This window comes from Orussus abietinus, unplaced genomic scaffold (genome assembly GCF_000612105.2).
Source record: "Orussus abietinus isolate OABI.00-Male unplaced genomic scaffold, Oabi_2.0 scaffold2, whole genome shotgun sequence".
Classification (NCBI taxonomy): domain Eukaryota; kingdom Metazoa; phylum Arthropoda; class Insecta; order Hymenoptera; family Orussidae; genus Orussus; species Orussus abietinus.
This window is the reverse complement of record NW_019396012.1, coordinates 773,794-792,886: the sequence shown is the minus strand read 5'-3', so window position 1 is coordinate 792,886 and position 19,093 is coordinate 773,794. Positions and strand designations below refer to the sequence as shown.

The 19,093-nt window shown below is 40.8% G+C and overlaps 1 pseudogene; it reads left to right on the top strand.

Annotated features, from left to right (window-relative positions):
- The first annotated feature begins 1,340 nt into the window (after positions 1-1,340).
- Positions 1,341-18,994, top strand: LOC105700425 (annotated as a pseudogene).
- Positions 18,995-19,093: the final 99 nt, after the last annotated feature.

The window sequence follows — 19,093 nt, the reverse complement described above, 5'->3', positions numbered from 1 at the left end:
GTGTTCAATTTTATTTTATTTTAGCGTTTTCAGCAATTTTTGTCTTTTTTTCGGATGGGAATTTAATTTTCCGTAGAAGGAAAGTATTAATGATAAAACGGAATTGGAAGCAAATCATGAGTTTTTCACAAATGTGCCACTGAAGAAATATGCTGCCGTGCACATCATGCAATTTGCAGAGCAATTAGTATTAATGTCGCATAATCGTTTACCTCCCTGCGAGGATGCCGATTGGTATTTTCGTATTTAGTTGATAAGCGATAAGCCCGTTCGTCGTTTTCAATTAATTTCCGATTCTTTATATATACACGTATGTATTGGTTGAAGGAGTATATATATATTGATATATATCTAATTTCATCCGTCCTGAGCCCGAATTTTCCAAGGACTTATAAGTTATCATATGAACGAGTCACTAAAATTGTGTAATAATTATTGATAATTATCGACAATCCACCGAATGCTCATTCAGGTTCGCGATATCGCCGACCAATTATACTTTACGTCTTCGTACTCGATGTCACATTTCCGAGGAACGATGTAATGATTTGATAGATATTTTCGTAAACCAATCAGCCGGTGTCCTGACTATTGGTAATTAATTAAGTGACTCCGAAATGGAAACTCAAGGGCACACTGCGTACCTTACTGATTTTCGTCAAGGGATCAAGTAAAGGAAAGATATTATCCAAAAGACAATCAGGTGAAAGGGCGAATCTTTTAGGTCGGGTCAAAATCAATCTAAATGGCTGGAATATTCTAATAAGTATTTTCCCGCTAAGAGGCGAAAGTGAAAATGAAATCCCATATTTTTAAGTACCTCCGGTATATTTATTCGAATATTGTACCGAGCGGTGTATACTGTATAGTGTAACGATTGATGTATGTTAATAAATGTATATTCGACCGAATTTCCAGACTTTATTCCACGATTAATTCCCCACCGGATAAAGAGGAAACAATTAATTCTGCGATTTAGGAACGTCATGTCACGATGTCATTGTCAAGAAATGTATGGAAGTTGCCTTGGCAACCATTATAACGTCGTCACGGAAACTTGGAGGCCTAATAAAGCTCTTTCGCGTCATTGTCTCTACCTCTTCTAAAAAATACAGTGCCTTACATTGTTTTTTTTTTTCTCTTCGATATATTAATCGATTTAGAATTTATTGTCAGAACCGAAGTGACAGACTCAAAAAGGACAATTTCACTCGTGATGAAGTCATTGAGGAAGTGGCTGTCCTTTTTAAAAACGGATTTTTTAATGAAGGTCTGAACAAGGACCGAGTAGAAAGAGTAGTTAATGAAATAGGTTTATTAAAAAGTGACGTTTAGTAAAAATGGACGAAAAACCGAGGTGCACGAGTGACTCAAAAAACAGACCCAGCAGTAACAGGACCATGTGGTGTCACAGTAAATTTGACGTTACAACTCGATCACTATTTCCGAAAATCTGTCAAGAAGAGCCCCCAGGAAGTACAGCGCATTTAATTAGCCCCTGTTTATCGAGAAAACCGAAAAAAGACGTGCACGAAAAATCGTGTAAAGCTTCAAAAAGGAAGTATGTCGACAAGTCTCCTCTGGATGGTCCTTCGAGGGAGCCTTTTTTTCACGAAGAAGGAATTTTTGGATCGCCTCTGCCAGTTTTGGACATTCCGAAGGTTAAGGTGCCTAGGTAAGACGGAAACACATTTTTAATTGACAGGTAATTTTATCATAATTTACCAAGGGGACGTTTTTTTCTAACCGATTTTTCCCAGCTCGGAGGTAATTTTGTTAGAATTTTCCGAGGGAGATACTTTTATCGAATATTCTTTGCCCGATTTTTCTTCAGGATTTTACGAAGCAACTGGTCCAAAGTGCGGAAAGAAAAGGAGATGAATTTTAAGATGAACTGTTACACATTGCTGAAAAAGAAACGCGAGGACTTCCGACAGTCCCTCATTGAACTGATAAGGGAAAAGGAACACGAAATGTTGGACTCTTCTCGAGAAGTCCAAGAAAATTGGGTGACCGAAGAGGAGAAGGAACTCCTTAGATATTATTATTACATAATGCACGGGATCGATGACGTCCACGTGGCGCCGATTGACATCGAAGTGCTCGATAGGATTTTAAATTTGGTCCCGTTTGCGTGGAGAACAAAGTTCCAGGAAATGACGAATAAACTAATAGAAGATGCAAAAGAGGACTATGCAACGAATGTGAAAAAATCCATCGTGGATTTTATTCTGCAAGATCCATTATTGGCCGACTCGAAAGACATATCTGATGTGAGATTTCTAAGTTTAAGTTAAAATGTATCAACTGTCGGAAAGCGTCAGGGCAATTCAATATCGCTCTCTTTCGTTAGTTTTTTGAAGTTGGAAATCTTCTCTCGGGAGGAATATAACATTTTTCTTTTTCTAAACGAGGGATCCATTTTTCCAGACTCCCCGGTCCAAGGAAACTTTGGAGATCAAACATTTCCCTCCGGACTTCAACGCGAGATATCGAAAAGCCAAACGGAAACTTCAGAAGACCCTTTGCTTGTACAACCCCTGCATACATAAAATTCTAGACTTCTGGTATCGCGAGTTTGCGTAAGAAAAAAAATGATAAAAAGTTCCTCTCGAATATAAGTATATAAGAAAAAAAGGATATACTGAACATGACGTTCGTTAAAGGAAAGTTTTTAATTGGGCAGATCGATGAGACTCTTTGAGAGGCATAAATTGGAAGCGCATAGCAAAACTTTCGACCTTACTGCCTTTCAACAGGATTTTTCAAAAATGGTATCCAAGGCTAGGGACGCATTAACCAATGTTTGGCTGCCAAAATTACACAACATTCTCATAGCGGTATAAATAATTGAATACTATTCCTCGTTTTCCATGGATCATTATAATTTATAAATATTAATAGGGGATGAAGAAAGGCCTCGTACCTGACGAAACTAACGAACTGAAAATGGGCAAATTTTATAATTGCATCGCCTCGATTATGGAAAGTCATCTTCATAATCTTTGCCTAGACTCAATGGAAGACTACATGAAATATCTCCTAGACGTTGGTGTAAGTTGAAATTCAAGTGCTGAGCTTAAATAACTATTTCTTCATTTCATTTTGTCACACTTCTAGTACTCGAATTGCGGATTCAATCTTAATGTCGCAATGAGGAATCAAGTCATCGGGTTCGAACCATCATTTAAAATTATAGGAGACACGTTAATAGCATTATTAGGTTCTCTGTTCGAAGCTGTATCTGGATTTCCTCGTTTGGAAACAAAAGTATATGATAAGGATCCAGAAAGAGCCAAAGTCCTGAAGGTACTTCACAAGGATATCTAATTCACCCAAAAATCGATCAATTCCAATTAAAATAATTAAACCAAGGTATAGAATGTATATCGTGAGAAAAGAATAGACTTCCAAATTTCCAATTCTACATTCTAGCTAAGAGCTCCGCAGGAAACGATGAACGAGTATTCGAGCCAGATCGAAAATTTAATCCAAGAGCACAAGATCGGTCCTGAACTCCAAATTCGAGATTTCGATTCGCACATTTCCCTGATTAACGATGAAGAGGACAATTACGTAAAAGAATTTCTAATTGCCGTGCCTCCACACGAATACAAGGAATTTTGCGAGCTAATTGTACAATTCCATCAACTATCAGAAAATATTCCAGTGGATTTTTATCATACGGTATTCACGAGTCTCTTCGAAATCCACAGAAAAGATCTTCTAGATCATATGTCTACCTCGGCACGATCTAACAAAGAAAGTTTGTTAAACAAAATGGTCACCGATTACCAATACAACTCGCGCGCGTAAGTTCTACATTGTTATCAATTTTATCTGTAACAGTTTTCCAATTTTTATTTAATTTCTGACCAATTCTTCCAGCATAGGAGAGGAGTATCAAAATATCGCTAATAAAGCTCTGAGTGTTCCTCCCAACACTGCAGAATTAATGAAGCTGATAGCTTTCGTCAGGAAAGCCGAAAACGAAATCGTTTTCCAGCTAGAAGATCGTTTAAGGAACGTTATAAAATATATTTTATTCTTGTCCGATTATACCCTGTTAACTCCGGTGGAGGTGAAGACGAACAATTTCGCGTTTCAGTGGTACGTGAGTATTCGCTTTTTCTTGTTTATAAAATGGTAGATAGTTTTATTCAATTTTAATTTTCATTAATGTAATGTAACTTATGTCCAGGTACCACAAAATGTCTGCGATTTTCGACGAGCATCGCAGCATAATTCAGAGCAAAACAGGGGAGTACCAAGAAGCTCTGTTATCTAGGACAGAAAAGTTCAAGGAGGATCTTCAGCTTTATGCCAAGCAGTGCAACGAGATGCAATATTGGGGGAATATTGAGGAGATCTTCCGATATCGAAAGAAAGCCACCAGTTTGGAGAACAGACTCCTCCGTGCCATGGACACGATTTTAGAATTCAACGAGGAGGAACAAATGTTTGGATGGGAGCTGTCACAATACCCAGACAGGAAAAAGGTCTCCCCAAAATACGAATTTTGCCCTAAAATTGTATACCATACGTTCTCAAGAACCGAGAATAATTTAATTATTTAAATTGATAGCTAAAGTGATTTTTCCCGGTGGAAGTGATTCAGAGTTTTAAGGTAGAAGAAGGATCCCCTCAAAACGCGCATTTTCCCGAAATCTGCATGATTTGAACGTTCAAAATGGACGGAATAAATTAATTTCCTAAATTAGTCGCTAGAACAAGGGCTCAAAGATATTAAACATAATTTTTGCTCTGTTTTTTGGGAATCAGATCGCTGACAAATTGGCGCCTTATAAGAAGTTCTATGACGCAGCTTGCGAATTCATTACGAATTACAATACTTGGATGGAATCCATGGTCGGGTCCCATGACCCCGAGACCATAGACTCCGAATCTGGGACGCTTTTGCGAACTGTCATGAAATGGGAGAAGACTTTTTCGGAACCAGCGGCCAGAAAGCTAGCTGAGACTGTCAGAGGCAAGATTGAAGAATTTATTGAACATTTGCCAATTGTCGCCACGTTAGGAAATCCGGGAATGAAGCCTCGACATTGGGAGCATGTCTCGGAAATCGTCGGATTCCCGATTAAGGTCGATGAGAACATGACCTTAGCCAAGGTATGAACAAAAACTTAAGCGAAAATGCTTAATTAATCTTACATTAGATAGATTATATTGGCTAATTTAATTTTACCAAACTCTCAAGGCTTTTTTATGTAATTAAATGTTTTATCGGCAGATCATCGAATTCGGCCTGGGCGACTACGTGGAGAAGTTCGAAGGAATATCTGAATCAGCAACAAAGGAGAGTAATTTGGAGAAGGCCTTGCTGAAGATGTACAGCGACTGGACGGACATTAAATTCACTGTAAATCCATATCGCGATACCGGGACATTTGTCATTGCAAGTGTCGATGAAATACAGCTGTTGCTGGATGACCATGTCACCAAGGCGCAGACCATGAAGAACTCCCTCTACATAAAGCCCTTCGAGAAGGAGACCCTGTAAGTTTGACGAAGAAATGAAAATTTCAATTAATATATTTTTTAGTACAAATGATGCATAAAATAATTACGATTTCTTTCAGTGATTGGGAGGCCAAGCTCCACCTTCTCCAAGACATCATGGATTACTGGTTAAAGGTTCAATCCACCTGGATGTACCTTGAACCGATTTTTTCCTCGCCAGATATTCAGCAACAAATGCCTGAAGAAGGTCGACGGTTCAGTGCAGTGGATAAGGTTTATTTCCTGTAATTGTTATAAAAATTGGGTTAACAAAAACCTGGGTTTAACATTTTTGTCGATGAAATCAGATCTGGAGGGACATTATGTCGAACGTGGTTCTGGACCCCAAAGTGATGTCGGTGGTCGAAATCGACAAGATGTTGGACAGGCTGAAGAAGTGCACGAATTTATTGGACCTGATCCAGAAAGGACTCAACGATTATCTGGAGAAGAAGAGACTCTTTTTCCCTAGATTCTTCTTCCTCTCTAACGATGAGCTCCTGGAGATCCTGTCGGAGACGAAAGATCCTACGAGGTCATATGAAGCATTAAAATTGAACTCTGCCCGTGAAGCAAGGATTTCATAAATCTTATTTTATTTCCAGGGTTCAACCTCACCTGAAGAAGTGCTTCGAGGGCATCGCGAAACTCAGCTTCACTGATAACATGGAAGTGACGTCAATGAAGTCTTCCGAGGACGAGGTGATAAAATTGGAAGACATCATAGACACCGCAGCAGCTCGGGGCCAGGTGGAGAAATGGTTGATGGAACTTGAAATCGACATGAAGAAAAGCGTCAGAGCTCAGGCACGAGTCTTGATAACATATAACAATAGTAACAAGACGAATAGTTATAATGAAACATTTTTTTTAGGTCATCAATGCGATGGATGCGTACAAAAGTAAATTGAGAAGCAAATGGGTGTTGGATTGGCCTGGTCAGACGATTCTCTGCATTTCGCAGCTTTTCTGGACAGCTGATGTCACTGCAGCTTTTTCAACTTCTCCTCAAGGTCTGGAAGATTACATCAAGGTCTGCAACCATGAACTGAACCAGATCGTCAAGCTCGTCCGAGGGAAGCTTTCTACCCAAAATCGAACTACTCTCGGTAAATCCAAGTTGCAGTCACTGTAAATGTTTACTAACATGTATATTTAATAATATTGAAATGCTTAATAACATATGTTTAATTCATATATGGTATATTAATCGAAATAAAATACTTTCCAGAGGCTTTGGTCACCATAGACGTCCATGCCAGAGATGTCCTCGTCAGTCTGTCGAAAGACAACGTCAAGCGAGAGACGGATTTCAAATGGCTATGTCATCTCCGCTATTACTGGATTGTAAGATTCAATTTGTTATCTGAAAATATATTAATTAATGGATGCACTGATCCTTCCTTTTTCTGTCATTTTTATTCTGTAGGATGAAAACATGCTGACGATGATGATCAACTCCTCCCTGGCGTACGGCTACGAGTATCTTGGGAACACTTCGAGACTGGTGATAACACCCTTGACTGATAGATGTTATCGAACGCTTTTCGGAGCACTGAACTTACATCTTGGCGGGGCTCCCGAGGGTCCTGCTGGGACAGGGAAAACTGAAACCACGAAGGACCTCGCCAAAGCCGTGGCCAAGCAATGCGTCGTCTTCAACTGCTCGGATGGCCTGGATTACATATCTCTGGGAAAATTCTTTAAGGTATCTAGAATGATTAATATTAAATTGCACATGGTCAGATTAAACTAACAATCAATTTTATTTCAGGGTCTCGCTTCTTCAGGAGCGTGGTCGTGCTTCGATGAATTTAATCGTATCGATCTCGAGGTCCTGTCGGTTGTGGCCCAGCAGATCCTGACGATCCAGCGTGGTATCAATTCCGGAAAGGAGACGATGATCTTCGAAGGCACCGAGATCAAGCTGGACCCGACTTGTGCAGTTTTCATCACCATGAATCCTGGATATGCCGGGAGATCAGAACTTCCAGACAACCTGAAGGCACTGTTCCGTTCCGTGGCGATGATGGTTGGTCCCAGAAAATGTACTCTTACTTATTAATTATCCCAAAAAAGTAGCGAAAATTAAATTAAAATCTACAGGTGCCAGATTACGGATTAATCGCCGAGAACACTCTCTACTCGTATGGATTTTATAATGCCAGGCCATTGTCTGTCAAGATCGTCATGGCGTACAGGCTTTGTTCCGAGCAATTGTCAAGTCAGCCTCATTACGATTACGGGATGAGAGCTGTCAAATCGGTCCTCATAGCTGCTGGGAACCTGAAATTGAAGTATCCCAAGGAGAACGAGGATGTCCTGATGCTGAGGAGCATCAACGATGTCAACTTGCCGAAGTTCCTGAGTCATGACCTGCCTCTATTCCACGTACGATCCAATCTCGCCCTGGGAAAAATTTCTAATTATTAAGGGAATTTTTTTCAATTGATTCTTAATATTTACAGGGCATTGCCTCGGACCTTTTCCCAAACGTCGTACTTCCGGAGCCGGATTACACGGATTTGAATGCGTGTGCTCGCGAGGCCTGTGCTATGGCGAATATACAATGCACTCCCACGTTTTTAGAGAAGATTCAGCAGATTTATGAAATGATGATCGTGCGTCATGGCTTCATGATCGTGGGTTTTCCCTTTGGTGGAAAAACGACGGCATACCAGATGCTAGCGGCCGCTTTGAAGCTCTGCGAAGAGAGAGTGAGGAGATAAATAATGAATAAAGTCTCGATTTTATTTAAATGTCTTTCAGATGAAGGTAGTATATATTCGAAAATAAAAATAAAAGCCTTTCTGGGGTGTTTTTAGAATCTAATGAACGAGCACAAGGTCGAGATTACGGTGATCAATCCCAAATCGATAACAATGGGCCAATTGTATGGACAATTTGATCAAGCATCCCACGAATGGTACGACGGAGTACTTGCAGTGAGCTACAGAGCTTTTGCCACTTCCACCAACGAAAATCGGAAATGGCTGATTTTTGACGGTCCCATAGACGCCGTGTGGATAGAAAACATGAACACGGTGCTGGACGACAATAAAAAATTGTGCCTGATGAGCGGGGAAATTATCCAGCTGGCTCCCACCACGAATTTGATCTTCGAGCCCATGGACCTGGAAGCTGCATCTCCAGCCACGGTCTCGCGTTGCGGTAATTCGGAGATTTTTATTTCTGATGAGAGAATACATCCTTAGTAAACAAAGTAACGATTAATTTATTCTTTCTTCAATCTAGGTATGATCTACATGGAGCCATTGGCGCTCGGGTGGGAACCCCTTTTGAAATCATGGATCGAAAATCTGCCGAAATCGTTCGACGAATTTCTTATCAATTTCATCCACGAGAGTCTTTTCCTCAGATTCTGCAAACCTCTGTTCCATTTACTGCGACGAGGGGGCGTCAAAGTGTGATTCTTCTTAATGGTTCAATTTATCTATTTGTTATTTTACTGCGGATTAATTATTTTCTCGTAGGAAATGTGCCCCATGCCGGATTCGAATCTTCTGCGGTCCACTACGCACTTAATGGACTGCTTTTTGGAGGAGTACAGAAACGAGGAGAATGCCGAGGAAGGTCTAAAAATCAGTCAACTAGATCTGCGTGCCCAGATGGAGGTCGGGAAGAATCGTTTAGACACCTGGGATGTCCTTAATTTTTTTATAAATTAATATTATATACTTCAGGGCTCGTTTTTCTTCTCCTGCATCTGGGCCATGGGGGGCACTCTGGAAGCCGCGCATCGAGAACGCTTCAGCATTTTATTCCGTGGACTTTTAAAAAAAGAGTTCCCAGTAGAACTGATGGCGGAATTCAATCTACCCGAGCCAATAGAACCCCCTGCGAAGCCGTACATTTTTGTTATGCCCAAAGATGGGTTGGTCTTCGACTACAAGTTCATCAAAGAGGTACCTCTTGACGAGACGCAATTATTTTAAAATACACAATTGCATTAAAAAATCCTTCCGATTATGAAATTTATTTCTAAAACTTCCCACTCTGTTACTCTCCATTTAATTAGTCTGAATCTATATATGGAATTATTTTTATATGCGACGTAAAGAAAAAGAATGATTTTCCAGGGAAAGGGAAAGTGGAAACTATGGTCAGACGAGCTTTTGAACGCCCCACCGATTCCTCGAGATATTCCCGTGAATCAGATCATCGTACCCACCGTGGAAACCATTCGATACATCAGTTTGTTCCAGTTGTTGGTGCAAAATCAAAAGCCAGTTCTTTTTGTTGGCCCCACTGGCACAGGGAAGTCCGTCTACATCGTAGACTTCCTCTTGAGGAAGAACGACGCGTCGATGTATAAGCCTTTGATCATCAATTTCTCCGCACAAACCACTGCTAATCAGACCCAAGACATCATCATGAGCAAGTTAGATAGAAGAAGAAAAGGCGTCTTCGGGCCGCCGATCGGGAAGAAATGGGTTATCTTTGTCGACGATGTGTCGATGCCATTGAAAGAAGTTTACGGGGCTCAGCCTCCCATCGAGCTGCTGAGACAGTGGCTGGACCATTGGCAATGGTGATCATATATTTCCTGCACGATAATGTAGTCTGTAAATCATCACGTTATTTCTTTCCCCTTCAGGTACGACAGGAAGGAGGTCACGCCGATAAAATTAATAGAAATCCAATTAATGTGCGCCATGGGGCCGCCAGTTAGTGGTGGGAAAGATGTCAGTGCAAGATTCAAGAGACACTTCGTTACACTCGCCATTTCCGATTTTGAAGACGACGTCATGGTGACGATCTTCAGCAAAATTGTTCTCTGGCATTTAGACACAAGGTACGATGATCATAGATCACCTTCTGTTAACAGAATACTATTTTTTATATCTTTTTTATACAGAGGTTTCAGCAAGGAGTTCGATCCTTGCATAGACCAGATCGTCCTTGCAACTTTGGACATCTATAAACAAAGTCTGATCAATCTCCTCCCAACCCCAGCCAAGTGCCACTATCTTTTCAACCTTCGTGATTTCTCCAGAGTTATACAGGTATTTAACTGATTGTATGTAACTAATATTGAATTTGGACAATTATTGAGACATTGAAGTCTATCCTTGCCACTTTTTAGGGTGTTCTTCTATCCGTCCCCGAGACAATGACTTCTCTCCTCGGCATGAAGAGACTTTGGGTTCACGAGATTCTCCGAGTTTTTGGAGATCGTCTAGTAGACGAGGCAGATACTAATTGGCTCGTCGATCAACTTCATCTGACGATCCGGGAGAGAATGGAAACCGAGATCCACGAAATGTTTCACGACCTGCTTTGGGAGAAATCGTCAAAGAAGGTAAATTAAATTTTTTTTCCCGGAAATTAAATCGGAAAAATTATAAACAGGGTTATTTTATTTTTTCTACATGTTTCCATCGACGCAACATTGATTTCCAATTCTCAGATTTCCGAAGGAGAGCTGAGGAATCTGCTATTCTGCGATTTCGTGGACCCGAAAGCGGATTCTCGGCTTTATCAGGAAGCTCCAGACTTGGATGTGCTTCGCACGATTGTTGAGACCTACTTGATCGAATATAATTCCATGACGAAGAAGCCGATGAACCTGGTCCTATTTCGGTAATTATCATCTCCCATTTAATCACTAGATCGAGGATAAAAATATACAACTTGTTAGTACATTCACTAAAAGGCTAAAAAATAATTTAAATCAGCTTCGCCATCGAGCACCTGTCGAAGATCTGCAGGATCATCAAGCAGCCGAGGAGTCATGCACTCCTTGTCGGTGTTGGAGGCTCAGGAAGACAATCATTAACAAGACTTGCCTCTCACATATCAAATTACGACGTGTACCAAGTAGAAATCAGCAAACAGTACGGGCCACACGAGTGGCACGAGGACATTAAAAAAATCCTGACCAAGACCACATCCTCGGACCTCCACTCGACTTTCCTCTTCAGCGACACCCAGATCAAGGAAGAAAGCTTCCTGGAGGACATCAACAACATGCTGAACTCTGGCGAAGTGCGATATAATCTATGAAGACAAAATATATATTTTTTTTTTTTTCTTTTTAACAACCTCGGCTCCATTTGCAGATTCCCAATTTGTTCACCACCGAGGAGAAGGCAGAGATCTGTGAGAAAATGAAGATTATAGATCGCCAGAGGGAAAGATCCATGCAAACTGATGGAAGTCCTGTAGCACTTTTCAACCTTTTCGTGCAAATCGCGAGAGATCAGCTCCACATTGTTGTAACGATGTCGCCAATCGGAGATGGGTTTAGGAACAGGGTCAGAAAATTTCCGGCGCTCGTTAATTGTTGCACCATTGATTGGCTCCAGGTGAAAATGCATTTTTATAGGGTCCTCATATTTTTTTATCTTATGGAGAATGTTGGAGAAAGAAGGAAAAAATGTTTATAATGGACCTTTACCAGCTCTGGCCGGAGGATGCTCTTTTAGCTGTTGCTACGAAGTTCCTCAGCGAGATTGAACTTTCCGATCGAGAAAGGAAGGCTGGCATTGACATGTGTCAATTCTTTCACACCTCCACCCAAGACTTGAGCCTCGAGTTCCTCGTGCGTCTCGGGAGACACAATTATGTCACCCCGACATCCTACTTAGAGATGATAAATACCTTCAAGGACCTCCTGCAGATGAAGAGGGAGTACGACCCTTCTCTATACTTTCCTCTACTTAGGGTGAGGTTGCCTAAATTGGACCACTTATCTCAAAATATGATTTTCATATCCAAGACGATCGATTTTCGTCAAATTCACCGTGGAATGTCGTAACTTATTCCTTTATTTACGAATAAAAAAATACAACGTAACGTGAGATTCAATTGAAAGGTGAAAACGTAAATATTGAAAAAAGTTCATTTTGAGAACTTGTTCTCCAAAATTGGATCACTATTTTTCTAGAGAACAATCATTGCAAACGTAGCATTTTGATTCATTTTTTTTTCAATATCTTCACATTGATTATACACCCAAGTATTGTGCCTTCTATTGTTTATTCTTGGAAGATTTTTCTAAAACAAGCGTAGCAATTTTATTTCAAGAGTTGTATGAAAGTGCGCCAGTAAAACAAAAGAACAATTGTAATAACAAAGCAGTTAGGCAACTTTCCCCTATCTAATATTTAATGTGAATTTTTCTTTAAATTATTGAACAAAGAAATCCTTATAAATTATTATATACAATATTTTGTATACCTTCCGTTTCACTTCAAGCTCTATAATATTGGCTAAGACGAGATACGAGGGCGGACTGGACAGACTGGACGGCACTCAGCAACAAGTCACAGAAATGCAGGAAACCCTGAAGAGACTACAACCTCTCCTCGTAACTGCTGCACAAAATGTACAAACGGTTTTAGCCAACGTTGAAAAGGAAAGCATCGAAGTGGCCGAGGTGGAGAAAGTAGTAAGAGTCGACGAAGAGGCAGCCATGGTACGCAGATGACCTTTATTCTCATAAATTCGGGATAAAAAAAAAAGAATTTACAGTTGGAAAGAAAGAAATATTATAAAAATGTGTTAAATACAGGAAGTGGCAGGGAAAGCGGCAGAGATTAGAGCGGAATGCGACGAAGATTTGGCGTTAGTGATGCCGATATTAAATCGAGCGAACGCGGCGTTGAACACTCTCACGTCAGCTGACATAGCAGTGGTCAAAGCCATGAAGAATCCTCCTTATGGGGTCAAGCTCGTCATGGAGGCAGTCTGTATCCTGAAGGTAACTCTTGGTACTTGAATTTGCCCGTGGAAGTAGAATTGAAATGTTATAAATGAATTCCTTCTTCAGGAAGTTAAGCCAGAAAGGGTGCAGCAGCCTGATGGAAGAATGGGGGACGACTACTGGAAGGCCTCGTTGAAGGTCCTCGGCGACATAAAGTTCCTCGACTCCCTCATCAATTTTGATAAAGACAACATCTCTGAATCGGTAATCGAGAAAATCCGCAAGGACTTCCTGACGAATCCAAACTTCGACCCCGACAAGATCAAGACTGTCTCGACCGCTTGCGAGGGTCTCTGCAAGTGGATCTTCGCCATGTCGGAATATGACAAGGTGGCTAGGGTCGTGGCCCCGAAGAAGAAGGCTCTTGCTGAAGCTGAAGCCGTGTACACGGATGCCATCACCAAGTTGAATGTCAAAAGGGAACAGCTCAGACAAATTCAGGCCAAATTAGCGATTCTCGAGGACGAGCTGCACGCCAAGAAGACGGAGTATCAGCAGATGACCGATAACGTGGCGGACTGCGAGAAGAAGCTGAAAAGAGCTGAAGAATTGATTGGCGGGTTAGGTGGAGAATACCAACGCTGGTCCGATAGTGCGAGAACCTTGGGAGATACGTGAGAATCCATTTTTATGAAATATAAATATATATTAATAGCATCCTCTCATTAAAGTGACATCCGAGGGGTCAAAGAAATGAAATTTCTTGGGTGTTAGGACCTTCCTTAGAGAATGCACATTCGCGTAATAACATTTTAAACGATTCGATACACCTTGATAGCATATTAAGGGAATGTGAAAATGAATCTACGATTCGCACAGGTATCATCGATTGACTGGGGACGTTATCATCGCCTCTGGAATCGTGGCTTACTTGGGGCCATTCACGATGCCTTTCAGAATTAAACAAGTGGAGTCTTGGGTAAAGTTGTGCACTGATCTGGAGATCATTTGCTCCCAGGACTTCCAGCTGAGAGACGTTCTCGGCGATCCTGTGCTGATCAGATCCTGGAACATATTTGGCCTCCCCAATGACATGTTCTCGGTGGATAATGGAATCATCGTGAAGTGAATACTTACATTTTTATTACTAACTTGAGTTTAATATGGTCCTACTAATTTTATATACATATTTCATAGAAATGCTAGGCGATGGCCTTTGATGATCGACCCCCAGAGTCAAGCGAATAAGTGGGTGAAAAACATGGAGAAACAGAACAATCTCAGCATCATCCGGCTTACTCAGGCGGACTATGCCAGGGTTTTAGAAAATGGCATTCAATTTGGACAGCCCATTTTACTGGAAAATATCGGCGAAGAACTTGACGCGATGTTGGAGCCCATTCTTCTTAAACAGACTTTCAAGCAGGGTGGAGCTCTGTGCATTAAATTGGGAGATTCCGTCGTGGAATACAGTTCCAATTTCAGGTGTCCTTGATATCTCCTCCTTAAATTCATTGATCACCAAATATCGAAACTTACTCCAGCCATTATCCTCAGGTTATACGTCACAACGAAATTGTCGAATCCCCATTACCTGCCAGAAATAGCCGTCAAAGTGACGTTATTAAATTTCATGATAACTCCGAACGGCTTGGAGGACCAACTTTTGGGCATCGTGGTAGCCAAAGAAAGACCCGACCTTGAATCCGAGAAAAATGCTCTAATTATTCAGAGTGCGAACAATAAAAGGTACGGTATAATTATAAACACCGTAGAATCGAATATTTCAGATGATGCCGAAAAGTGTTCTAATTACTCAAAATGTGAGTAATAAAAGGTACGGTCTAATTATAAATATAGATAAAATGGGGAGTTCTTCTCTGAGTAGGGTTGAAAAATTCACACCGTGTCCTTAGAAATAATTTAGATCAGATGATGATGATTCAGGATGCTGAAAGAGACCGAGGACAAGATTCTAGAGGTACTTTCTGTCTCTGAAGGCAATATTCTGGAGGACGAGGAAGCCATTGGGATCTTGACCTCGTCTAAGTTACTGAGCAACGAGATCGAAGTCAAACAGGCTGCAGCTGAAGTTACTGAAAAATCGATTGACGCAGCCAGACTGCAGTACACATCGATAGCTGTGTACTCGACAATTCTCTTCTTCACCATCGGTAAACACTTCTTGAAACATAAAGACGTCGAATCCCTCCATTATCAATTTTTTTCATGAATTTCTCAAACTTTAATTCTAATAAAAGTTTAATTTCTTTTCAAGAGATGTATGTAGGAGTATTTATGGATTTCTTTTGCAGCTGTATTGGCATACATCGACCCGATGTATCAGTACTCTTTGGTGTGGTTTGTCAATCTTTTTACAATGGCAATTGACAATACCGAACAAGTGGAAGACGTGGAAGCTCGTCTTAAAGACCTGACGAGGTACTTCACGTACTCCTTGTACTCCAATATCTGCAGGTCGCTCTTCGAGAAGGATAAACTCCTCTTCTCCCTCCTCTTGGTTATCAATTTGTTAAACAAACAAGACAAGGTACCCGCCGCTCAGTGGATGTTTCTTTTAACTGGAGGCGTTGGCCTTGAAAATCCATATGCAAATCCTTCGTCCTGGCTCCCAGCAAAACTTTGGAACGAGCTGGTCAGGCTGGACTCTGTTCCGGGATATAAAGTTAGTTGATAAGATTAAATTATTATCTATATCTGTACCTATCCATTATTATCTAGCATCGTTCAGAAAATCCTCAATTATTTATTATCCCGTATCGAATTATTATTTCAATCTGCATTGGTTTCACTCACTAGGTACTTTCTATCTATGCAAAACGCCAGAACATGAAATTCGTACAAATTTGGAAATTTAATTTTCTAGGGCATCAGGGAAGCCTTCACAAAAAGCACCGACGAGTGGAAAAAAATTTTCGACTCAAAGGAACCTCAGCTGAATATATTTCCACCCCCGTTCGACAAACTGGGAACCTTTCAGCGTTTATTAGTTGTCAGGTGTATACGTCCTGATAAAATGGTTCCTGCCGTGCAGAAATTCGTAGAAGGTTTTTAATACAATTATTTTCTTATTCCATCCTTTGATTTCCTAGTTCTTATCATTATTGTCTTTGCAGAGGAACTTGGACCCGAATATATCGACCCTCCACCCTTTGATTTAGCGTCCTCTTACGCGGATTCCAATTGTTGCATCCCTCTAATATTTGTCCTGACCCCAGGAGCTGATCCTGCTCAAGTATTATTAAAATTCGCTGACGATCAAGGTTTCGGAGCGAGCAGACTGTTCTCTTTATCATTGGGCCAAGGTAAACTACCTGGAATAATTGAATAAATTGAATACCTTATTAAAAAGGAAATACTTATCAACGCATGGATTTTTTCAGGCCAAGGACCAATCGCGGTCCAATTAATAAACGATGGCGTGAAGCTGGGCAATTGGGTGGTTCTCCAAAATTGCCACCTCGCCAAAAGCTGGATGGACACTTTGGAAAAGATTTGCGAAGGTCTCATCCCGGATACGATCCACCCTGATTTTCGTCTTTGGCTGACCAGCTACCCTGCCGATCATTTTCCTGTATCGGTCCTGCAAAATGGGATCAAAATGACGAACGAGCCCCCGAAAGGGCTTAGAGCTAATATTTTGAGGTCCTACTTGAGCGATCCTATTTCCGATCCGGAGTATTTCGAGGCTTGCAAGCAGAGCGAGCCTTTCAAAAAGCTCCTCTACTCTTTATGCTTTTTTCACGCCATCGTCCAGGAACGCAGAAAATTCGGCCCGATTGGATGGAACACGGCCTACGAATTCAACGAGACGGATTTGCGAATCAGTGTCCTGCAATTGCAGATTTTTCTTAATCAGTACGATGACGTACAGTTCGATGCAATTAAGTACCTCACGGGGGAATGCAATTACGGGGGAAGAGTAACAGACGAGTGGGACCGAAGGACCCTGAACACTATTTTGGCAAAATTCTATTGCAAGTAAGTGAAAGAGAACATCATCAAATTTATTACGAATTTTAATATTTACTTTTCATTCATCCGAATGAATTTCTTAGGGAACTTCTAGAGTCGGACGTTTACTATTTCGACTCGTCTTCGGATATTTATTACTGTCCCTCTGCGAAGGAATACGAGGCATTCATGGAATATACGAAAAAATTACCACTTATCACAGAACCCAGCGTTTTCGGGATGAACGAAAATGCAGATATAATTAAGGATCAGCAGGAGACTGATTTGCTGTTCGGTTCCATCCTCCTTACTCAGGTATATTTAAAAATTCTGTTAATTAAATTTCCGGGAGTTTAAATTTCTTCCTCATTCTCTGTATATTTTGTTCCATGCCCCTAGGACCGCACGGTAAGTTAAAATATAGTAATACATGATTAACCCCCCTATTAACAATTATTCATAATTTTTAACTTCGGTTTCACCATGGCCATTAGGATCTGTGGGAGCTAAAGGTATTTCATGATTTTATCAACAATCAATTTGCTGTCATTCATTCTTGTTAAAATGTTATCTATTATATTTTTTACATGTCTGAAATATAGATTCTAAAGGTAAGTCTGTACGTGTCATTAAATGTACTATATATACCGTGACGTAAGTAGAGGAAACCTCGGGTACAATTATTCTGCCTAAACTTTGTTAACATTCCCAGGAAACATCCAGTGCCCAAGGTGACCAAAAAACGGGAGACGAAATAGTATATTCCGTAGCCGGTGACATTTTGTCAAAATTACCAGCAGACTTTGATTTAATCAAAGGTATGGAAAAGTATCCAACCTCCTATAATCAAAGTATGAACACCGTCTTAGTGCAAGAAATGGGTAGATTCAATAAACTATTGCAATGCATCAGATCTAGTCTCGTAAACGTGCAAAAGGCCATAAGAGGTAATCCCCTCTTTCTGCAAAAATTAAATAAACGCACCAATATATATATACAAATATAAAACTAATTCCGTCCCCTGATTATTTATACAGGATTGATAGTAATGTCCTTCGAATTGGAGGAAGTCGAGAACGCGATGCTAACAGGAAGAATCCCAAAATTATGGAAGAATAATTCCTACCCATCTCTAAAGCCTCTAGGCAGCTACATCCAGGATTTCCTGCAAAGGCTGAATTTTCTCCAGGTTAATTCTTAACAATTAACATTTACTTCTTAGTACTTTATTCCCTGATTTACAGACATGGTACGACGAAGGACCTCCGACGACCTTCTGGCTGTCGGGATTTTATTTCACCCAGGCTTTTCTGACGGGAGCTAGGCAGAATTACGCGAGGAAATATGAAATACCGATCGACTTGTTGAGCTATGATTTCGTCGTGCTTAAAGAACAGATATTTCAACAGCCACCGGACGATGGCGTTTACATTTACGGGCTTTTCTTGGACGGCGCGAGATTCAACATGGCGGAGATGGTTTTGGATGAAAGCTTGCCTAAAGTGCTGTACGAGGAGGTGCCTTACGTATGCGAGTTTAAATTGCTAATAATACTGCCATTATATTAAGGAAATTTATGAAATATCCTGGCTGATGACGGAGAGTGGTAATTTTAATGCGCAGCTCTGGCTCGTGCCCAAGAAGAAGGACGAGATCGAGGAGCGAGAAATCTATGTCTGCCCGTTGTACAAAACCGCAGAACGACGCGGTGTGCTATCAACGACCGGACATTCAACCAATTTTGTCATCGCCATGTCACTGCCAACCAGAAAGCCGCAGGAGCATTGGATAATAAGAGGAGTGGCGATGCTTTGTCAACTCTCTCAATAAGCCAGCCGAGTACTTTATTCCCCTGCATCGTACCTACAAGATGACTTGCGTGGAATTTTCCAGAATTCCCAGTTTTATAGAGACGATAAACGTCGCGTA